The sequence below is a fragment of the Cornus florida genome, unplaced genomic scaffold (assembly GCF_030987335.1).
Source record: "Cornus florida cultivar Cherokee Brave unplaced genomic scaffold, ASM3098733v1 CherokeeBrave_3.0.0_Hap2_Chr03, whole genome shotgun sequence".
NCBI lineage: Eukaryota > Viridiplantae > Streptophyta > Magnoliopsida > Cornales > Cornaceae > Cornus > Cornus florida.
Window position 1 is genome coordinate 80,910,659 of NW_026775573.1, and position 18,783 is coordinate 80,929,441.

The 18,783-nt window shown below is 33.5% G+C and overlaps 1 long non-coding RNA gene across 1 annotated transcript; it reads right to left on the reverse strand.

Annotated features, from left to right (window-relative positions):
* Positions 1–7,122: 7,122 nt before the first annotated feature.
* LOC132300806 (uncharacterized) lies at positions 7,123–13,136 on the reverse strand. The gene is made up of 7 exons (XR_009480575.1): positions 12,707–13,136; positions 12,336–12,401; positions 12,034–12,102; positions 10,140–10,237; positions 9,925–10,041; positions 9,539–9,817; positions 7,123–7,515 (listed from the first exon to the last, which is right to left on the reverse strand). It is a non-coding gene; the product is annotated as an uncharacterized LOC132300806 (long non-coding RNA).
* Between the last annotated feature and the right edge of the window lie 5,647 nt (positions 13,137–18,783).

Genomic DNA, 18,783 nt, shown 5'->3' on the forward strand with positions numbered 1-18,783 from the left:
TCATATTTGCCCATCGGGGGGTCGGATTTTGAGTCAAGGCTTCTCGTGAACCGCAAATCATTCCCACGTGCTTAGAATCATTTATTACACTTGCATGCATATTCGTTTCAAACTAGAAATGTATTTAGGGTCAAATGCATACTTGGTGCAAAGTTGCATTTTTTTGAGTTTTTAAGCCTTGACTGATCTAGGGGCATTTTGTCCATTTCACAGTGTGTTTTTTTCATTTTCTCTCTTATTTTCGGGAAAAAAATTTGATTTTGGGAGGGGTTTCTTCTTCGTGTTTTTCCAAAAAAATTCGTTTGATAGCCCGTTTTTGCTCTCATTTGTGGACAGATCTTGAAAAAAATCCATGTAGCAGCTTTTGGGACTCTCTTGAGCTATGCTGATCTAGGGGCATTTTAGGAATTTTACAACGTGTTTTTTTTTTTTCCTTCTACGCAGCCGAATAGAAAACGTGATTTTAAGGGGGGTTTTTTCTTCGTGTTTTTCTAGAAAAATTGGTTCAAGGGTCCGTTTTTAGCCTCAGTTCTGGGAAAAATATCAAATGATGCTTGCAGTCAAAACACTATTCACTGCCTAGATTTTTAACTCGAAAAGTTAGTTTTTTTTTTTAAGCTTTGACATTTCATATCTTCTTCATCCCGACTCCAAATCAGGTGATTTTTAAGTCTAAGTTTATTAATTTTTGTTTGTCTATCCAATGGTATGCATGGTTGAATCCAATTCTATTTAAAAAAACCATTTTACCCCTTGTCAAGTACCCTTGCTGTACTGATTTGAAACCCAAAAGTTGGTTTTTTAAAAAACTTTGACGTTTCATATCTTCATCATCCGGACTCCGAATCAAGTGATTCTTGAGTCTAGATTTATTATTTTTTTCCTTGTCTATCTAATGGTATGCTCAGTTGCATCTAGTTTTGTCTGAAAAGACCATTTTACCCCTTGCCAAGTACCCTTGCTTCACTTATTTGAAACCCAAAAGTTAGTTTTTTTGAAACTTTGACGTTTCATATCTTCTTCATCCGAACTCCGAATCAAGTGATTCTTAAGTCTAGATTTATTAATTTTTCCTTGTCTATCTAACGGTATGCTCAGTTGCATCCAGTTTTATCTAAAAAGTCCATTTTACCCCTGGTCAAGTATCCTTCCCATTTTATATCTTAGCTTCCGCATTTGATTCTTTTGAGTTGCGTGACTTCATAGAAGATCACCTTGGCATCTTAGGGATGTCGTGTATCCCTAGAGACCTTGTTCCTATTTTTGCTTTTGCATTTCGAATCCGTTTTGAGTTGTCTTACGGGTCATCATAGGACGTACTGGCTTGATATACCAAGGCCATCACAATAGAGGTAGAACATCTTTTCGAGTATACCGATATTGTCGAGGAGTAGCAGGTTAAGTTTGTAGCCTACAAGCTTAAAGGGGCGCTTCGGCCTGGTGGGAGCAGGAGCAAACTAACTGGAAGAGGCAAGGAAAGTGATGTGTAGTTTTATTTTATCAATAATAAATTACTACTGTAATGACCCGGTCATTTTCCTTCCTTTCTATTTTCTCAAATTTTACGGATTTTCTTTTTTCCGTTGATTTTTCCTTTCTGAGTTCATGTTTTTGTCACTTTGTGATGTTTCGAGTAATCAGGAATAGTTTCCGAGATTCTTTCTTTTGGATTGGCAATGTTCTTGAGAGGAACACATTATTTTCAGACTTTCCTTTTTTCGCCATTTTTCTTTTCTTTTTTTTTCTTTTTTTTTTTTTTTTTCATTTTTCGTCTTTTTTCTGGTTTCGTTTTCTTTCGTGTAACCTCACTTTTTATGCTCGGATTTGGTTCCGGCTTTACATACATCCATGATATTTAATATCCAAGATATTTGTATTTTTATTTTTGTAGAAAAACACTCTATTTGCTTACTTTTTCGTAAAGAGCATGAATGTATAGTTTATTTGGAAACATTCTTGATTTTTGGTATTTTAGTGTAATTAAATAAGGTAATTATTTTTTTATCTTAGGGACCATTTTGCAATTTAATTTGGAAAATATTTTTAAAAAGGACCTTTTTGTAATTTCTGAAAAGTATGAATAGTGTCACACTTTCATTGGTCCACTTATAGGCATCTCATTGGTTCACACTTAGGAGCCTTGGATGATGACATGTGGAGGGTGAGGATTCACCCACTTATTGACCTAGGATAGGTGCACTTGTTGGCTTAGATGGTTGACAAGTGTAGGCTTAAGATTAAGCCTAGAATGAATGCTTGGATTAGTGACAAGTGTAGGCTCCAAAATTTGTCTTACAATTAGTATGTGTGTGAGAGGTAGTGCAAGAGCACATAGTGAGTGGAGAAATACACTAAAATTAGTTTAGGTATTTCATTTTTAATTTAATTCATCTCTTTCCTCTGAAACCCTAACCTAGCCACTATTGAAGCAAAGCTTGGCTTAGAGCTTTAAGCTTCATTTTGGTCCCCTTCTACTCACCTATGACCTAAAAGCTTGGAATACAAAAGTTTTATCTCACCTTCCTCTACAAAACCCTTGAAGAAAATCTTGAAATTCCTTTGCTTCCCTTGGATTCAAGAGGAACAATCCTCTTGTGAGGTAGGAGATGATTTATGTTTAAAATCTATAATTTTAAATGTTTTTGTAGCTTAAAATAATTTGTATGCATGTCTTTAACATAATTAAAAAGTTGGTTGGTAGTAGTACCTTACATGAAATTAAGCTAAGACATGATAATTAGAAAGACCATGACTTGATCTATAACTTATGTTAATTTAAATTCATTTGGAGTTGTTTTGAAACCTAGAGCAATTAATTAACTAAGCTAATTAATTTTTATTTATATGTTCCATTGATTTAAATTAAGTTTTGACTTGATATACGTAATGGCAATGATATGTTCTTTAGCATATATTAAATTGGAAGCATTTGGAGTTATTTTAAAATCTAGAAATTTAATTATTTTATTTTAATTAAATTCTATTTAATAGTTCCACTTATTTGATTATGTTTTTAACATGATATTAAATTAATCCACGATATGTTCTTTAACATATATTAAATTGAGAATATTTGGATGAGTTTTGAAATATAGAGATTTTAATTAAATGAATTAATTAAAATCTATTTAATGGTTCCATTGATTTAATTAGGTATTTAACTTGAGATATATAATGACCTTGACTTGTTCTTTAACTTATAATAATTTAGAATCATTTGGAATTGTTTTAAGATCTAGAGATTTAATTATTTTAAATTAATTAAATTCTATTTAATTGTTCCAATGATGTAATTAATTATTTGAATTGATATATATAATGACCATGCCATGATCTTTCACATATATTAATTAGAGATTATTTGGATGAGATTTGAAATCTAAGGACATTAATTATTTTATGTCATTAATTTTCATTTTGTTGTATTAATAATTTAATCATGTATTTGATGTTGCTTGCATGTTTAAATCATGATTTTGGTCTTGTTGTATATTCATGTGATTATGATTTGAAAGCATATTTAGTATATATTTATATATTGTATAACATGTTGTAGTGAATTGTTTCATTTGCTAGCTTTTTAAATTCTAGAGATTTTGTTGTTGTGTCGATGAAATCTTGTGTAATAATCATGAAGTTTCTTTTAAGGTTTATTACTAGATTGTTGTATCCCTAGTAATTGTAGCTTGCATTATCATGACTTGGTTTAATTAATATTTAGGAATTAAAAGCATGTGTTGCTTATGAATATTTCATAGAGGTTATTTGATTTAAAAACTTGTTAATTCCTAGAAATGTATCTTGTTGTGTATTACTATATTTACCTTGAAAGCTTGTTACTAAGTTGTAGAATATTTAGTACTTGTAGCTTACTTAATGGTAATTTGATTTAGTTGAATTATAATGTCACTATAGCGTGTAACGAATCGCATATTGATGATTCGACATTGTATACATTTGCATGTGTAACGAATCGCACATTGAAGATTCGACATGGTGTATGCCATTGTAGACTTGAATCCTTAGGGCATGGTTTGTGTGGTTTCACCCTATTTGTGCTTGGTAGATAGTTTCATGCATTGTGCTTGAGTATATATCATGAACTTGTGTTTTTTGAAAGCTTGTAAAGACCTGAGTATATGTTACGGCTAAGGTTCGGCTCTAGTACGGGAGATAAGAGTTTTCCCTATAACATTAAGTGTGTACTAGGTAGTACCTTGTGGGTCGTAATAACCCGGAATAACTTGTATGGTTTTGAGATCACATGTCCTAGTCTTTCCACTACTTAATTTCGCATTCAATTCCAAGTTGTTAATCATGGATTACTTGTACCTTGTGATTTGGTGTTTGCGTTTTCAATTTCATTTAGTATATTTGCGTTTTGTATACTTGCTTCGTATATTTAAATTTCATATAGTATCTTGTGCTTGTATACTTGCTTTACGTGTATTTAAATTCCATTTAGTATACTTGCGTTTTGTATACTTACTTCGTGTGTATTTAAATTCCATTTAGTGTACTTGTACCTTGTATACTCACTTTATGTGTTTTTCAACTCTGTTTAGTATACTTGTATCTTATATACTTGTTTCGGTATATTTAAATTTCATTTAGCATGCTTGTACCTAGTATGCTTACATGTTGCGTATTTCATTTTCAATTGCTTAAATAACTTGAGATGCTCCTTTAATCTCACTTTTGACATAGACGTTAGGTGGAATAAACCACATGGATTGATTCATATTAACTTGCAAAACTTGTAAAAATTTAGCCCTATGTATGTTCATTCCCTACGAGTAATGTAAGTTACTCACCCGTTGAATGTGATTTGTTTCAGGCAAGAAGACGTGGTTTCGGGATGCATAACATCCCTAGGTTGATTTAGTTATATTGAAATTCTTTGTGTAATTTTAAGTACATGCAAGTGTTAGCATGTTTAAGTGTTCTTATAAGGTTGTAATACTTAGCTAAGTTCAATATGTTATTTATGCCTTGTAATATGTAAAGTGTACTTAGATGAACTATTTGAATATCATTTAATATGTATGAAATGAGGCCAATGGCCATTTACCTTTATGTTGCTTTTAAGTACTTTTGATTTCATGAATAGTTATTGAAAAATGAAGATATTGGAAGTTTTAATATGTGATGACCCTGGTTTTTCAAGCCAGTGCGTCTTGTGATGAATCGAAGTTTGACCCAATAACGGATCCGAATGTAGAAGCGAAAATAGAAAACAAGTCTCTAGAGATGGAATGCATCTCTAAGACGCCAAAGTGACCTTCCATAAGGCCACGGATCTCAACGAGAATAAATGCGGAAGCAAAAGATCAGAAAAAGACCAAATAAGCCCCCAAGGGCAAAATAGTCTTTTATATGGAAACATCTCTAGAAATGTACATCATCCCTAAGACACAATCATGACTTCTCATGAAGCCACAGAAACAAAAGGAAAACAAGCGGAAGCAGAGTTTTAAAAATGGACAAGTTTAGCCCCAAGGATAAAATAGTAATTTCCAGCAAGATTTGGGTACTACCGAGTAGACTGTTGGAAAGACAGCGAAAAATAAATTAATCAAGTTAGATTCAAGAATCACTTGATTCAAAGTCAGGATGGAAGAAAAAGTCAAAACAAAGTTTTGACAACACCACGGTCGTGAATAGTGTTTTGATAGTAGTGAATAGTAATCCAAGCAAAATGCTAAAATTCGTATACCGTTTTGAGGCACTATAAGACATTTTCTGAAAAAACACAAAGAATAAACCCCCTTAAAATAATTTGTCAAACTGACCATGTTAAAAGAAAATTTTATTTTTGACGTGAAATTTCCAAAATGTCCTTATAACAGACTTTTTCAAAAAATGCATGTGCGCACAGAAAATCAGATTTGACGTGGGGTTTTGGAGACCGAGGCGGCATTTTCTGGAAAAATATTGTGAAGAAACCCCCCCTAAAATCACATTTTCTATGTGACCATGTCAAGACCGGAACTTATTTTTAAAAATAAATTCCCAAAATGCCCCTAGATTAGATAGGTTAAAAACGATGAAAAAAAATAAACAATTTTGCACCAAGTGTTTATTTGACCCTAAATGGTGTTGTGTGCTAAAACAATCATGCACACAAATGTATTTAATGATTTTAAGCGCGTGGAAATGGTCTGCGGCTCCTAAAAATGCCCAATGCAAAATACGACCTATCCGAACTTCAAAATGCAAAGAAAATGCTTTAAATGGAAAACTTGAGACAAACAAGCATCCATTTCATACAAATGTGATATTTTGTGCAAGATAAGCAATCACACAAATGTAATATACAAATTTACATGCATTCCAATGGCCTACGGCCTTAATGGTTGCAAAATACAAAATATCACTTATTAAACCTCAAATTTTGCAAAAAATGACTTTTAATAGAGAAACTTCAAACTAAAATTATCAAATGGTCTCAAAAGTTTGTTTAGCCATTGGCCACACTTTATACATAATTAAAGGGAACCTATGGAAGTGCTAAAGCCCACTTCCTACCACCCATGCAAATATAATGATGCTAAAGCATGTAATTTTTTTATTTTTCAACAAGAAAGCTTGAAAGTAAAAGTACTTATGATACAAAATAAAAGTCATTGGCTCATGGCCTCATCTCATGCATGTCAAATAAATCACAAAAAGTGTACTTATATACACATTACATATTTAGAACCAAATATACAAGTTTTGACATATAAGACTAAAAATAGCATTTCATGCTAACATTCCCATAAATCATGAACTTCAAGTCTACAAATCATCCATGGCATAATGTGAATCTCGAATCTTGATTCATGTACCTGAAAAATATATCCCCACTACGTGGGTGAGTAACATAAAACTACTCGTAGAAGATGCACATGCATAGACCTAACGTTCACTATAAGAGAAATGACTTGTTACCACGGTGGAAAAGGCTTTCTACCACGGTTTATAACCATGGTAGAAAGTGTATTTTCTACCACGGTACGGAACCGTGATAGAAAGTCGTTCTTTCTACCACGGTTATGCACCGTGGTAAAAAGTCTATTTTCTACCACGGTAAAAAACTGCGGTAAAAAAATAAATTTTCTACCACGGTCCATAATCGTGGTAAAAAATGTTATATAATTTTTTTTTTTTTTTAAATAATAATTTAGCCCTTATGAAGCCTTTTTTTTTTTTTAATTTTTTTTTTTACGCTACTACTAGCCTTACAGCTTCACCAATCCTAAATAAATAAAAAATAGCATGAGAACCAAAATAATTTACAACTAATATATATATATATATATATATATATAAAATCAATTCCAAATCATTGTTTTATACAAAAATTAACCATATACAAATTTGAAAGAAGTACATGATCGACACCTTATATATTTACTTAACCGAAATAAAAAAAAATTCTTCATATCTTCTTGCAACTTCTTGAGCCATACAAAAAATATAGCGGCAACAAAAAAAGTAACGGCAACAGAAACCCGCAATCCTAGCTTTGACCTACAAAGATAGTTGAAATAAGAGAATTAATGTAAAGCAAGTTGTAAAATTGTCAAAATTAAACCAAGCAAAGCAAGCATTATAATAAAGGTACTTTGAAAGATCTAATCAGCGGACTGTTTGACATTATAGAAAATGGATATAGAGTACTTATACATGGATATGAACTCAGTATTCTCTGCATACTAGTATAAAATCCTTTCATTCTTTATAATTAGTGATGTAGAACAGATCAATTAGGGGTAATTAGCAGTAATTAACTATATATATATGTGTGTGTGTGTGTGTGTGTGTGTGTGTTACTTCCATTTACATGTTCCTATTGGAGGAGCATATCGACTGATTGATGTGCCAATGTGTAACTGCATCAACAGTGGGATCAACAAAGTTTACATTCTCACCCAATTCAACTCAGCATCACTCAAAAGATATCTTGCAAGCGCGTACAACTTTGGCAGTAGTGTCAACTTTGGAGATGGCTATGTTGAGGTATATCATTAAACTTCTCATAATGCATAATTTGCAGCTACTCTGAAATAGTTCAAAGACTACATATATTGACAAAATGTTTTAGGTGGCGGCTTATTTTTGGCTGAGAAATTTTCATCATTAAGTGAAGAACGTCTGTATTCTGAGGAGTTTAACATTGGTAGCCGGAATTGGTATGATCAACATTTTCATGTCTTCCTTTAATTCTGGTTGTTCGTAATTCGAAACTGGCTTGTTTGATTCCTAAGGTAAGCTATTGTTTGTGTCCTTTTATAATGAATTTCAGGAATCTTGTTCTCTATCCCAAAGGAGATAGTAGAAAGATCAAACATGAATACATATCTCTGTTTCTTGAAGTAGCTGATTCTGAACAACTCTTTCCTAAACACAAACTGTATGCAAAATTTAAGCTGAGGATAAGGGACCAAGTCAATGGTAAACACCACGAATATGGAGGTACACTCAGCTGCTTTTGATGAACTTGCTTACTGCTGGAGCTTTTTCTTTTGTAGGGGGATTGAATATTTTTTTCTTCTTCTTGTTGATGATTTTTTTATTTTTTGTTTTTTGTTAATTTTCCTTCAAAATTCATCTTTGCAGGTAATGGCTGGTTTGGTCCCACGATATGGAGCTAGAGATTCCAGGCCTTCACGTCTCTAAGGGAACTCCATGACAAATCAAAGGGTTTCTTAGTGAATGGTACTATAATTATTGAAGCAGAAATTGTAATGTTGTCTGAGACTAAGAACTTCACTACTAGCAATCATATCTTGTATGAGTATAATGTCAAAGTGTCATTCAGCTACTAGCAATCATATCTTGTATTTTCAGTTGTTTGAAAAGCATCTAAATGAGAAGCAACAGACATAAAGGATTTTAAGTGTTAGACGATTTTTGTTTAATTAACATCATTCATTGAATGTATCCATCCAGTTGGTTTCAATGTCAGAAGGGGAATCCTTCACCCATGGCAAACAAAGTTCTCATAACAGTGAAGTAAATGAACATATGTGCATACAAACATCAGTTTCCAAGCTTCTACGTCATTTTCCGTATGTTGATTCGTTATTTTTAGATGACTAATTATCCTTGCCTTTGGTAGTTTGTGATTTAATCCAACGACCTACTTCATGTTTATAAGGTTTGGATTTGATTCTTCAAACCCTTTGTTAAGTTGGTGGGGCTATGACTGCTGGTAGGAGCTAGATGTAAAAAGGTCTCCATAAATAGGGTTGTCTAATGTCTATCCTTTGTACTACGCTTGTGCTATCTTCATGTTTTTCTCCTGAATTTTATCTATCAAATATGAAAGGGTAACAAACAGTGCTTTGACTTTATTAAATAGTCAAACCCACTAAACTACTAAAGTGTTGATTTTGATGGACACTAATTAAAAAAAATGGTCACTTAAGGCACGTGACCCCCTATACACCGCAAAATTGGTCACTTAAAGGCACATGACCCCCCACCCCCCCTGACCATGAGTATAAAAAGCATTAAAAATGTGCAATCATAAAAGAAATGCTTCACTTACAAATTTTGATGTACTTGATAGGCCATGCAATTGAAAATCCTGTAACATATGCGTCTTTCAAATCAAAGCCACGAATTTCAGGCCTGTATAAGGGCACACTGGAATCAATGAGGTCAATGATCCATACTCTCCAACAGTTGGATCCATTGAATCAATCACCCCCTTGGCGACAACTGATTTTGTCCCATGAAAATGCAATAGCTCACAAGACTTGCCGACCAAATCTTCAGAAGGTGAGTCTTGATGTGAAGCAATGGGAGAGGACTGGTTGTTAGCATTCTGTCCAAAGCACAATAATGGAAAAAAAAAAAGAGAGTAAATAATGCTTCTCATAATTAGTGTTATAATTAGAGAGATATCGTAACAAATTTATAGAGATTTATTACCAAAGATTGAAGTAGTTGCATCATTTGATCTTGCCTTTCATAGAATATCTCCAAAACCAATGATATCAAGAAAGTGGTATTATTACTTCATGTGTCAAAAGAGCTTTTGGAATTACTCTGTCCAAACAAAACATAATCATATTTCAAAATATTCTTCTTATTTAGAAACCAAATCTTCAATGTTAAAACAAATATATATATATATATAAACATACCTAAGAATATGACAACCACCATCAAAAACAGTTTTAGAGATCAATCCCATTAGACCAACACTGCCTCCACCATATACCAGATCAATTTTTCTCTCAACCTGACAAATTAAGTACCATGTAAGAAAATCCTAACTATATATAAGAGAATTTTAATAAAAGAATGAAAAGAAGACAATAAATGAAGAGAGAGAGAGAGAGAGAGACTACTCCTGCCTCTTGGAATAGTTAAATAGTGTGTGTGTGTCTATATATATATATATGCACACACACAAACACACACACATGTACACACAGTACCAGTTGATTGCCAAGTTCAAGTGGATTTGTATCCTGCTTTGCTACCACAGAAGACACAAATTCTCTTAAACATTATTTTGTTTAAGAGAATAAAACACATTTAATCACACAAAAACACTAATAAATCAACCTGTATATAACAATTTTTCATGAAAAAAAAAAGAGATTAACAAACACAAGAGAAATTAGGTGAAAATACGAGTCAAAATTAAAACTCTCATTAAAAGAGGGGAAAAAATCATAAAAACAAGTTGGGACCATCAACCAACAAATCCTAACGCTTTGTCAGTGTCTCCATCCCTTTCCTTTATAGAAGTCCACGTTACAAGAAAAAATCTTCAAACTGTTAATTTTATTAACTGAACAATCTTCTTCATCTATCATTTAATTACACACATTTATATATATATATAGAGAGAGAGGGGGTTTGATGAGTGGTGACCCCACTGTGCTTTTGATTCTTTCAATCTGAGGGTTTCGAAGATGCTTTCGTTGCAGAGCGATGCTCGCAATTTCATGTCAAAATTAAAACTCTCGAGGAAAAAATCATAAAAACAATCAAAAAATAAAATAAATCCTTTGTTTTTCCTGTTTTAGTTCTGATCAAAAATCAAATATTCAAATCCACTTCAGAGTTTAGAGTGTCAGAGGAAAAAACAAAAACAAAAAATAAAAAACAATTTTGATTAAGCAATCAAAAAAACCCAGCACATAATTAATGTCTTATGAAGGTACTCTCAACTAATTATAAAACAAATCATTTGCCATAAAAATAATAACTACAATACACGGATATTACTCATCACTCTTACTTCTTCAAACACCAATAATCAGAACTTCAAAATCTATCAAATTTATAGTGAAGAGAATTAATGATAAACGTTATGAAATTTTTTTGACGTGTAACCTTACATTTCAATATTTTTCTAATGTGTATTCCAATATTCTCCTCACCGATTGAAACAAACAAATACATTGTAGCGCATGAGAGGATTTTTATCTCTCTATGTCATGAATAACAAGAAGAAGAAACAAATTGTTTTATCTACCCAATCTCTCTCTCTAACAATTTTTACATGAGAGAGTTGACAGGTTAAGAAATGCACAAGAAGGAAGGAGCAAAGAATGCCCATTCTCAAGTAATTTCAAAGATAATGCTTTTTTCTATTTTCGTTAATTTATCTCAAAGCTGAAAATGAGTGATGGATTATCACTTTATTTCTGAAAAAAATAAAATAAAAATGGATAATTACATTTAACTCCCTAACAGATTGTCTAAATAACATAAATTACTTTGACCCAATGTGTTAAATGATTATTATGCTCATTATACAAATATATATTCCCATACGAATAAGAGATTTAAGTAAAGGTATTCTCGAATTTTAAGTAAATATTGGATATGACATAAGCAACAAGAGTTTTTATAAAGATTTATGTTATTTCGGTAATCTAGAAGGAATATGGGTATAATTATGCCATAAAAACAATTAGAAAGGCAAGTTGACATATACCACAATAGTTGTATCAAAACACACACATACATCTACAAAAATATGCATATACATATATATATATATGTATATATATAGTTTACCTCAGAGGACATATCAGCAACAAGGGGGGCAACAGCTACAGCACCGCCCAACCTGCTCATACTCAGAACCTGAACACACACACAGATGCAGCAATGGAATTTTAGAAGCCCATCATCTATATATAACTCATTTTTTTTAATTTTAAAGCCCATACCATACAATACATCTATATAAAGTACTACAGATTCTCTCAGAATTTGTTAAACTAGAAAGAAGCCTTTGTATAACCCATAAAAAATTTGTATATAGAAAGTAGTAACATTATATATATATATATAGAGATCGAGAGAGAGAGGCGTACTTTGACTTGGAGCTGGAGGAATTTGACATAGTCGATGATCTCATCTCGCATTGAAGCCTTGTCGGTCTGTCATTCCAATCCACAAACATATCAAAACAAAGATATTACTATAATATATTCCTATCTGTTGAAATTCAAACAGGTGACTTAACTGTGTGTTGACAGACAGACAAATAAACAAACAAAAAAGAAGAAAAGAAGTATCAGATTGATGAATGTTAGTAATAGCATCAAATTACCTTTGTAACGAATATATATATATATATAACCCACCAAATTAACCACTCTCTGTTAGAAGTATGGGGAGAATCCCATACCATACCTATTTGAGTATTAAATTGATGAATATAACAGGGGATGAAAATACAAACCTCAATTCATGTCCTTCGAATTTAGGGCTTCGAATGAGAGAGGGAGCTAGGGTTAGGGCTTGGAGAAAAGGGCGAATCCTTGTTCAATCTCGACGCCAATCAGCTGTGCCATTATCTTATCTGCTCTGACCGTCGATTCAACCCTCAGTGGCTTCGGTAGATGGGTTGGGCTTGGAGAGAAAGAAGAATGACGGCTTGGACGGTCTGAGAGAAAGGGGGTGGCCGGCTTTCTTTTCATCTCCTTGCTCTGCCTTATTATCATCTGCCTTCTCCGGCGGCTTCTCCTCGGCAGCAGGCAGCGGTGGAGCTTCCTCCTGCGTTGCTGCCTCTGTATACATTGATTTCAAGAATTTCAGAGGCCATAGACTTCGAATCGTGAACCAGATCGAGAAAGGGGCAGCTGGCTTTTTAGATATATGTTTGGTGTGTGGTTTCTGTAGTAGTATATATATTTTACATATATATATATATATATATATATATTTTATTGACACTAGCGGGAATAAGACCCGCCAAAGGTAAGTGAAAATTTTGACTTTCTACCGTGATTTTGAAATAATCGTGATAGAAAGACCACCAATGAATTAGTAATTTATGGTAAAATCATATATTTTCTAACAGGGTTATTTTAAAATTGTGGTAAAATAACCCGCCTAAAACACATTCAAAATAATTCACTTTCTACCATGGTTATAAAATAATCGTGGTAAAATAATATACTTTCTACCACGGTTATTCATTAACCGTGGTAAAAAAGTTCTTCTACCACGGTTTTAAAATAACCGTGATAGAAAGTATATTTTTTATCACGATTTTTTTTAAAATCGTGGTAAAAAAAACGTAGTAAAAAACTGTTTTTCTTATAGTGGTTTTATTGGTCCTTAAATTGATATTAATCAATACATACAGTCCACACCACCTAGGGTTTATGTCAAAAGTGAGACTCAGAAAGCATTCTAAGCTACCTTAAAGCATTTCTAGCATAAACCACAATATTTATGCAAGTAAACAATATAGGGGCATACAGTAAAATGTAACAAGATATAGGTTATCAACTTGGAACCTAAAATGCGAAAACGAATAAACAATACAACTTAGCATATTTGGAACTTCCTATACAATGCAATAAGACATAGGTTCACAAGGTTATCATCTTGGAATTTAAAATACGAAATCGAATAAATGTGGATCATCTCAATTACACAAGTTATTGAAGTGATAAATCCAAAGCATACAAGTTTACAAGTACTAGTATACAAAACCGTAAAAAGGCTTTATGCATCGATTCACAAATGACAAATAAGTAATGAATAATAACTTGGAATTGAATACGAAATCAAATAGTGAAAAACTTGGATATCAAATCGGATCAGATCGACAACCATAGCTATTTTGGGTTACTAGCCCGCCGGGAACTACCCTAGTGCGCAAGTGTGGGAAGAGCTAATCTTTCGCCCTAGAGCCACACTCTAGTCATATCGAACAAACGACATCCCACATTTTCCAAAATAAACAAATTGTGCAACAAAGTATATATTATTATTATTATTATTATTATTATTATAAGGTAATAAACTACCTAATATGTACAAACCAATTTTGGAAACACACAATACATGCTCTAAGTCCATAACTATTATGGTATGGAAAATGTCGAATCTTTAGTGTACGATTCATTACACATATAATGTCCAAAATTTTTTTGTTTTTTTTTTCAAAATTTTATTTTACTTTATTTATTTAATTTTTGTACATCGTTTTGCGCACCGTGTGGGTCTCAATATTATTTTCCATAGCATGTGTGTACTTAGTTATATGATAATGTGTTTTATATATGTTTATACATATATAGTTATATGACTTGAGGTGGAGAGGGATATTTTATGGCATGGCAAGAGAATTTTGTGAGCTTGGAGGGCATTTTTAACATTTGATGTAGTGGTGGACCTTTGACCACATGAGAGCCATTCAATTTGGAGGAGACAAGGTCAATATATGACCATAAATCTCATTTCCTCTCCCTCACTTTTGGCCACACTCTCTCTCTCTCTCATCCATTTTACTTCATCTCTCTAAAATCTCAGATATCTCTCTAGATTTTGAGATAACTAAGGTAAGATCTAGGAAGGGAGGAAGAAGGAAGGTTGTTCTACTCTACAAAGTCTACATTTCTATACCGATCTTGCATGCATTTGGGGATTTTTGAGTTGGAGTTCTTGGCTCTAGGATTACTTTCTTGAGGTAGGGAGGTCTAACTCATTATGCTTTGCCTTCTTTTTGAGCTTAATGTTTAATTTCTTGAAAAGCATGATCTATGTGCTTATGTGCTAAAATTATGTGTAAATGTGATGTTAGTTGTGTATTTGAAGGTAAATTGTTGAGAAGCATGCTATATATATAAGTGTTTTCTTGAGAACATATTTATGATGATGTTGATGATGATAATGGTGATGAGCATGATAGCTTAAATTAATGGAATTGCAAAGTATGGAAATTATTAATATTGAAAATGCATAATTCCATTCATGACATGGACATGGATGGGGAATTTAGGGTGGAAAGGTCATCACACGATTCGGGTTGGAAAGTTTTATGGAAAGAAAGAATGTTCTAAATGTTTTGAAAGGAAAAAGGTTTTGGAAAAAAAAAATGGTTTTGTGAAAGGAACCGGGTTTCACGAGCCTGGGGCTAATTCAACCTAGAGGGAACGCATGCTGGATTTGGACGTGTAACATTGATTGTTAAGCCCCAAATAGTTGCCAGATTTTGAACTAGGGATGACTAATCAATCTCGCCTCGGTAAAGTCGGTTAGCGATTTTCGGTGTGAATTTGGATGGGTTGGGACCGTGTTGGGATGGTGTTGCATTCATGTCATTATTACATTCATATGCATGGTTTAATTTTTTTGAAGAATGTGTTGTTAATGTATTATATTGATTGCGTTTTGACATCCCAATTAATGATCCTAACTTCTTTCTCTCCCATTTCTTGCTTGTCGACTCAAGGGAGTCCAAAGCCGGTGCTTTAGGCCCTTTCTACTGAGCTATTAAGCTCACCCTTTATCTTTAACATTTTCAAGAAAGACGGAGAAGAGATTTGGCGTAAGGTTTGCAATTACGGACTTAGACAACGCTAAGATGTTTATTATATTGTATTGTAACCTTATATTTACAGCCATGGCGGCCTCGTTTATGTACTTAATTACTTGAAATTGTGTAAAGACGATTTATATATTTTGATTCACAAGAGATGTATAAAAGATGTTATTTTAACGATTCTATGAAATATTTAGGGGTTGATGATGTCCATGGAGTTTTAATTTCATGTTTAGATATTTTGGGATTGCACTGGAATGGGTTTGGGAAGCAAGAATTTCGTTATTTTTATCACTGGGTATCATCTAACCGGTTAGATGGGGGTATCTACCCGGTTAGATGAATGGGTAGTGTGTTGGTTTGATGGGTTCTTCTCATCTTAGTGCTTAGAAAGAGTTTCCTAACCGATTAGATAGGCTTTTGTGTGTTCAACTACCCGGGTAGGAGATTCCTTGTACTCGGTTAGATGTATGGGGCAGAGAAGGGGTTAGATGATTTTCATTATCTAACCGGTTAGATTAAGTTTCTTAACCGGTTGGATATGATTTTTTTTACGATTTTTCCACTGCTTATTCATGTACTCGATTAGAAGAAATTTTCTAACCAGTTAGATGTGATTTGAAATCTTGTAAGCCTACTGGACCATTCATCTACTCGGTTAGGAGAAATCTTCTGACCGGTTAGATGAACTTATGTTTTCACAAGGACTCCATATTTTAATATAATTGCCCAATGACCCCCAGGCCCCAACTAAAGTATAGAATGTACCTAGAAAATGACAAAATTACCCCCGAAGGTTATGAATGTTGTAATTTGACCAGAAAGTGACTATTTTGCCCCTGAGGAATTTCATATCACTTTTTGGCCATGGTAAAAGTCTATTTTACCCTTTTTGGGTTTATTATTATTATTTGATAAAGTAAAATGACCTTTGTACCCCTAATGAGTTATGAAGCTATAATAAATGTACTAAATGACTGGTTTACCCTTGTTAAACCTTAAACCATTATTTGACCATAGGTGATGACCATTTTACCTCTATAGACTCTATAATTATTGTAATGACATGAAATGACCATAGTACCCTTGTGTAACCTCGGGTTCGGGTAAGGACCTAGTTAGCAATCCGAACCCCCAGGTTTGGGTCATTACAGATTTGGTATCAAAGCGCTTTAGGTTCGAAAACCTAAGGACAACGGGTAGGGTTGACCTAAGTGGGACTTGAGTTAATTTGAAAGTATTACATGTTAAAGTGTTTACTGTTTTACGAAGCATGCTTACCTATTACTTGCCTATTTGTTTACGATTTTGAGAGACATGCTTGCTTGCTAAGTGTTCCCATGCTTATGTGTTTAAATGCTAAAATATGTGTTACATGGCTATGTATACATGATAATTATATGATCTAATTATGTAAATCAAATGTGAAAGTAATTGAAAGCATGTTAACTATGATACAATGGCAAGCATGAGGTTTATGATAGTGACAAGTGGTAGGTGATGAGCGCTGAATATATGCATATTCGAGCGTATATGTTAGGATCTAAAGTGATACTTCTATCCATAATTAGACTAATTTATATTTAATGTGTGTTTGTAGGTACTTTCTCAGATAAATGGTTAAAGCCGGGACTTTATAATGATATCGAAGCTTACAGAGTCATTGCCGGTCAGTCAAAGCAAGCCAAGAGTTGAAATGATGAAGTTTGAAGTAATTCAAGCTCTAGAGCTCAAGCCCAAGTGTTACGGCTCGAGCATTACAACAAAAAAGAGAAGAAAAGTCAACAAGGCCTAAATACTAGAGCCTCATACCTTGATGCTCGAGCCTTACTTCAGGGTGGTCAAGCCTTAACCAAGGGTGCTAGAGCCTTAACCAAGGGTACTTGAGCACCAGCCACTTGAATTGAGCAATGTTAAAGGAGTTCAACCCCAAAAATATTCTAAGTGTTGAAGAAAAAGATGCTTCAAAAAATAGTTGAAGAAAATTGGTTAAGTGTCAATGTGATGATCGAGCATCATTTACTAAAGCTCGAGCATCTATCAAGAGAAGCTCGAGCAGTGTTCCTTATGCTTGAGCATGAACCCTAAAGCTTGAGCATCCGTTCCTGAAGCTCGAGCCTTCCATAACATGTCCGATTAAAAGCTGCGGAATTACTCTTTTTACCAGCCGTATCTCATCCCAGTTGAGCCAGAAGACCTAAAGGCCCACCAAATATTATTTTCTTCATAAAAGAAGGCACAAGCCTTGATAGAAGGGGTCTAAAATTTCAATTGTTTTTTACGGTGTTATTCAGAAGGCTGAAGGTGTGGTGGCTTTTAGGGTTTCTACAACCTTAAAAGTGAAGATCCTGAGAAGAGAAGTGCAGTCCATGACAATAGAGATGAACTCAACACAGATGTTATCCAGTCGCATCATGAGAAGCTAAACCCTTTCTTAGGGCACTAATATAACCTAACCTATTGTTATGGTTTGATTGTTCTAATTCTAGGATTATTTTAATATATGATTCTTTTTCTTGATTATATGACTAAGAGCACTTGAGACAACTCAAGTGGTTTTCATGATTTAATAGATTATAAACTGTTATTCTCTTGTCTTAGATGTAATGGTTTATGCTCTATTCCCACCCTATCTTGTTGTGCGGTATCTGGCGGAGCCCTACCGAACACAAGAATAGAGGTCATACAATGGTACTTTAATGTTTTTTACTACAGAACGTTTTTATAATCTATTCTTAGGAAAGGTGGTTTATTCGCAAAGTAGTTAAAGTAGGTAGAGTAGGTAGGCGAATAGTCCACGCTAACCGCAGATAGGTTGTAGTTAGCTAATCTTGTAAAATATCTTTCTTTAAAACTCGAATTGAACAAATGTTATTGAGTTTAATTCTTTTGGAAAATATCATTGTTAAATTCCCAGTGTTAGTACAATTAACCATAATATAATGGTTGTGGTGAAGTCAAAGCCCTAAGACTTTCTCTCT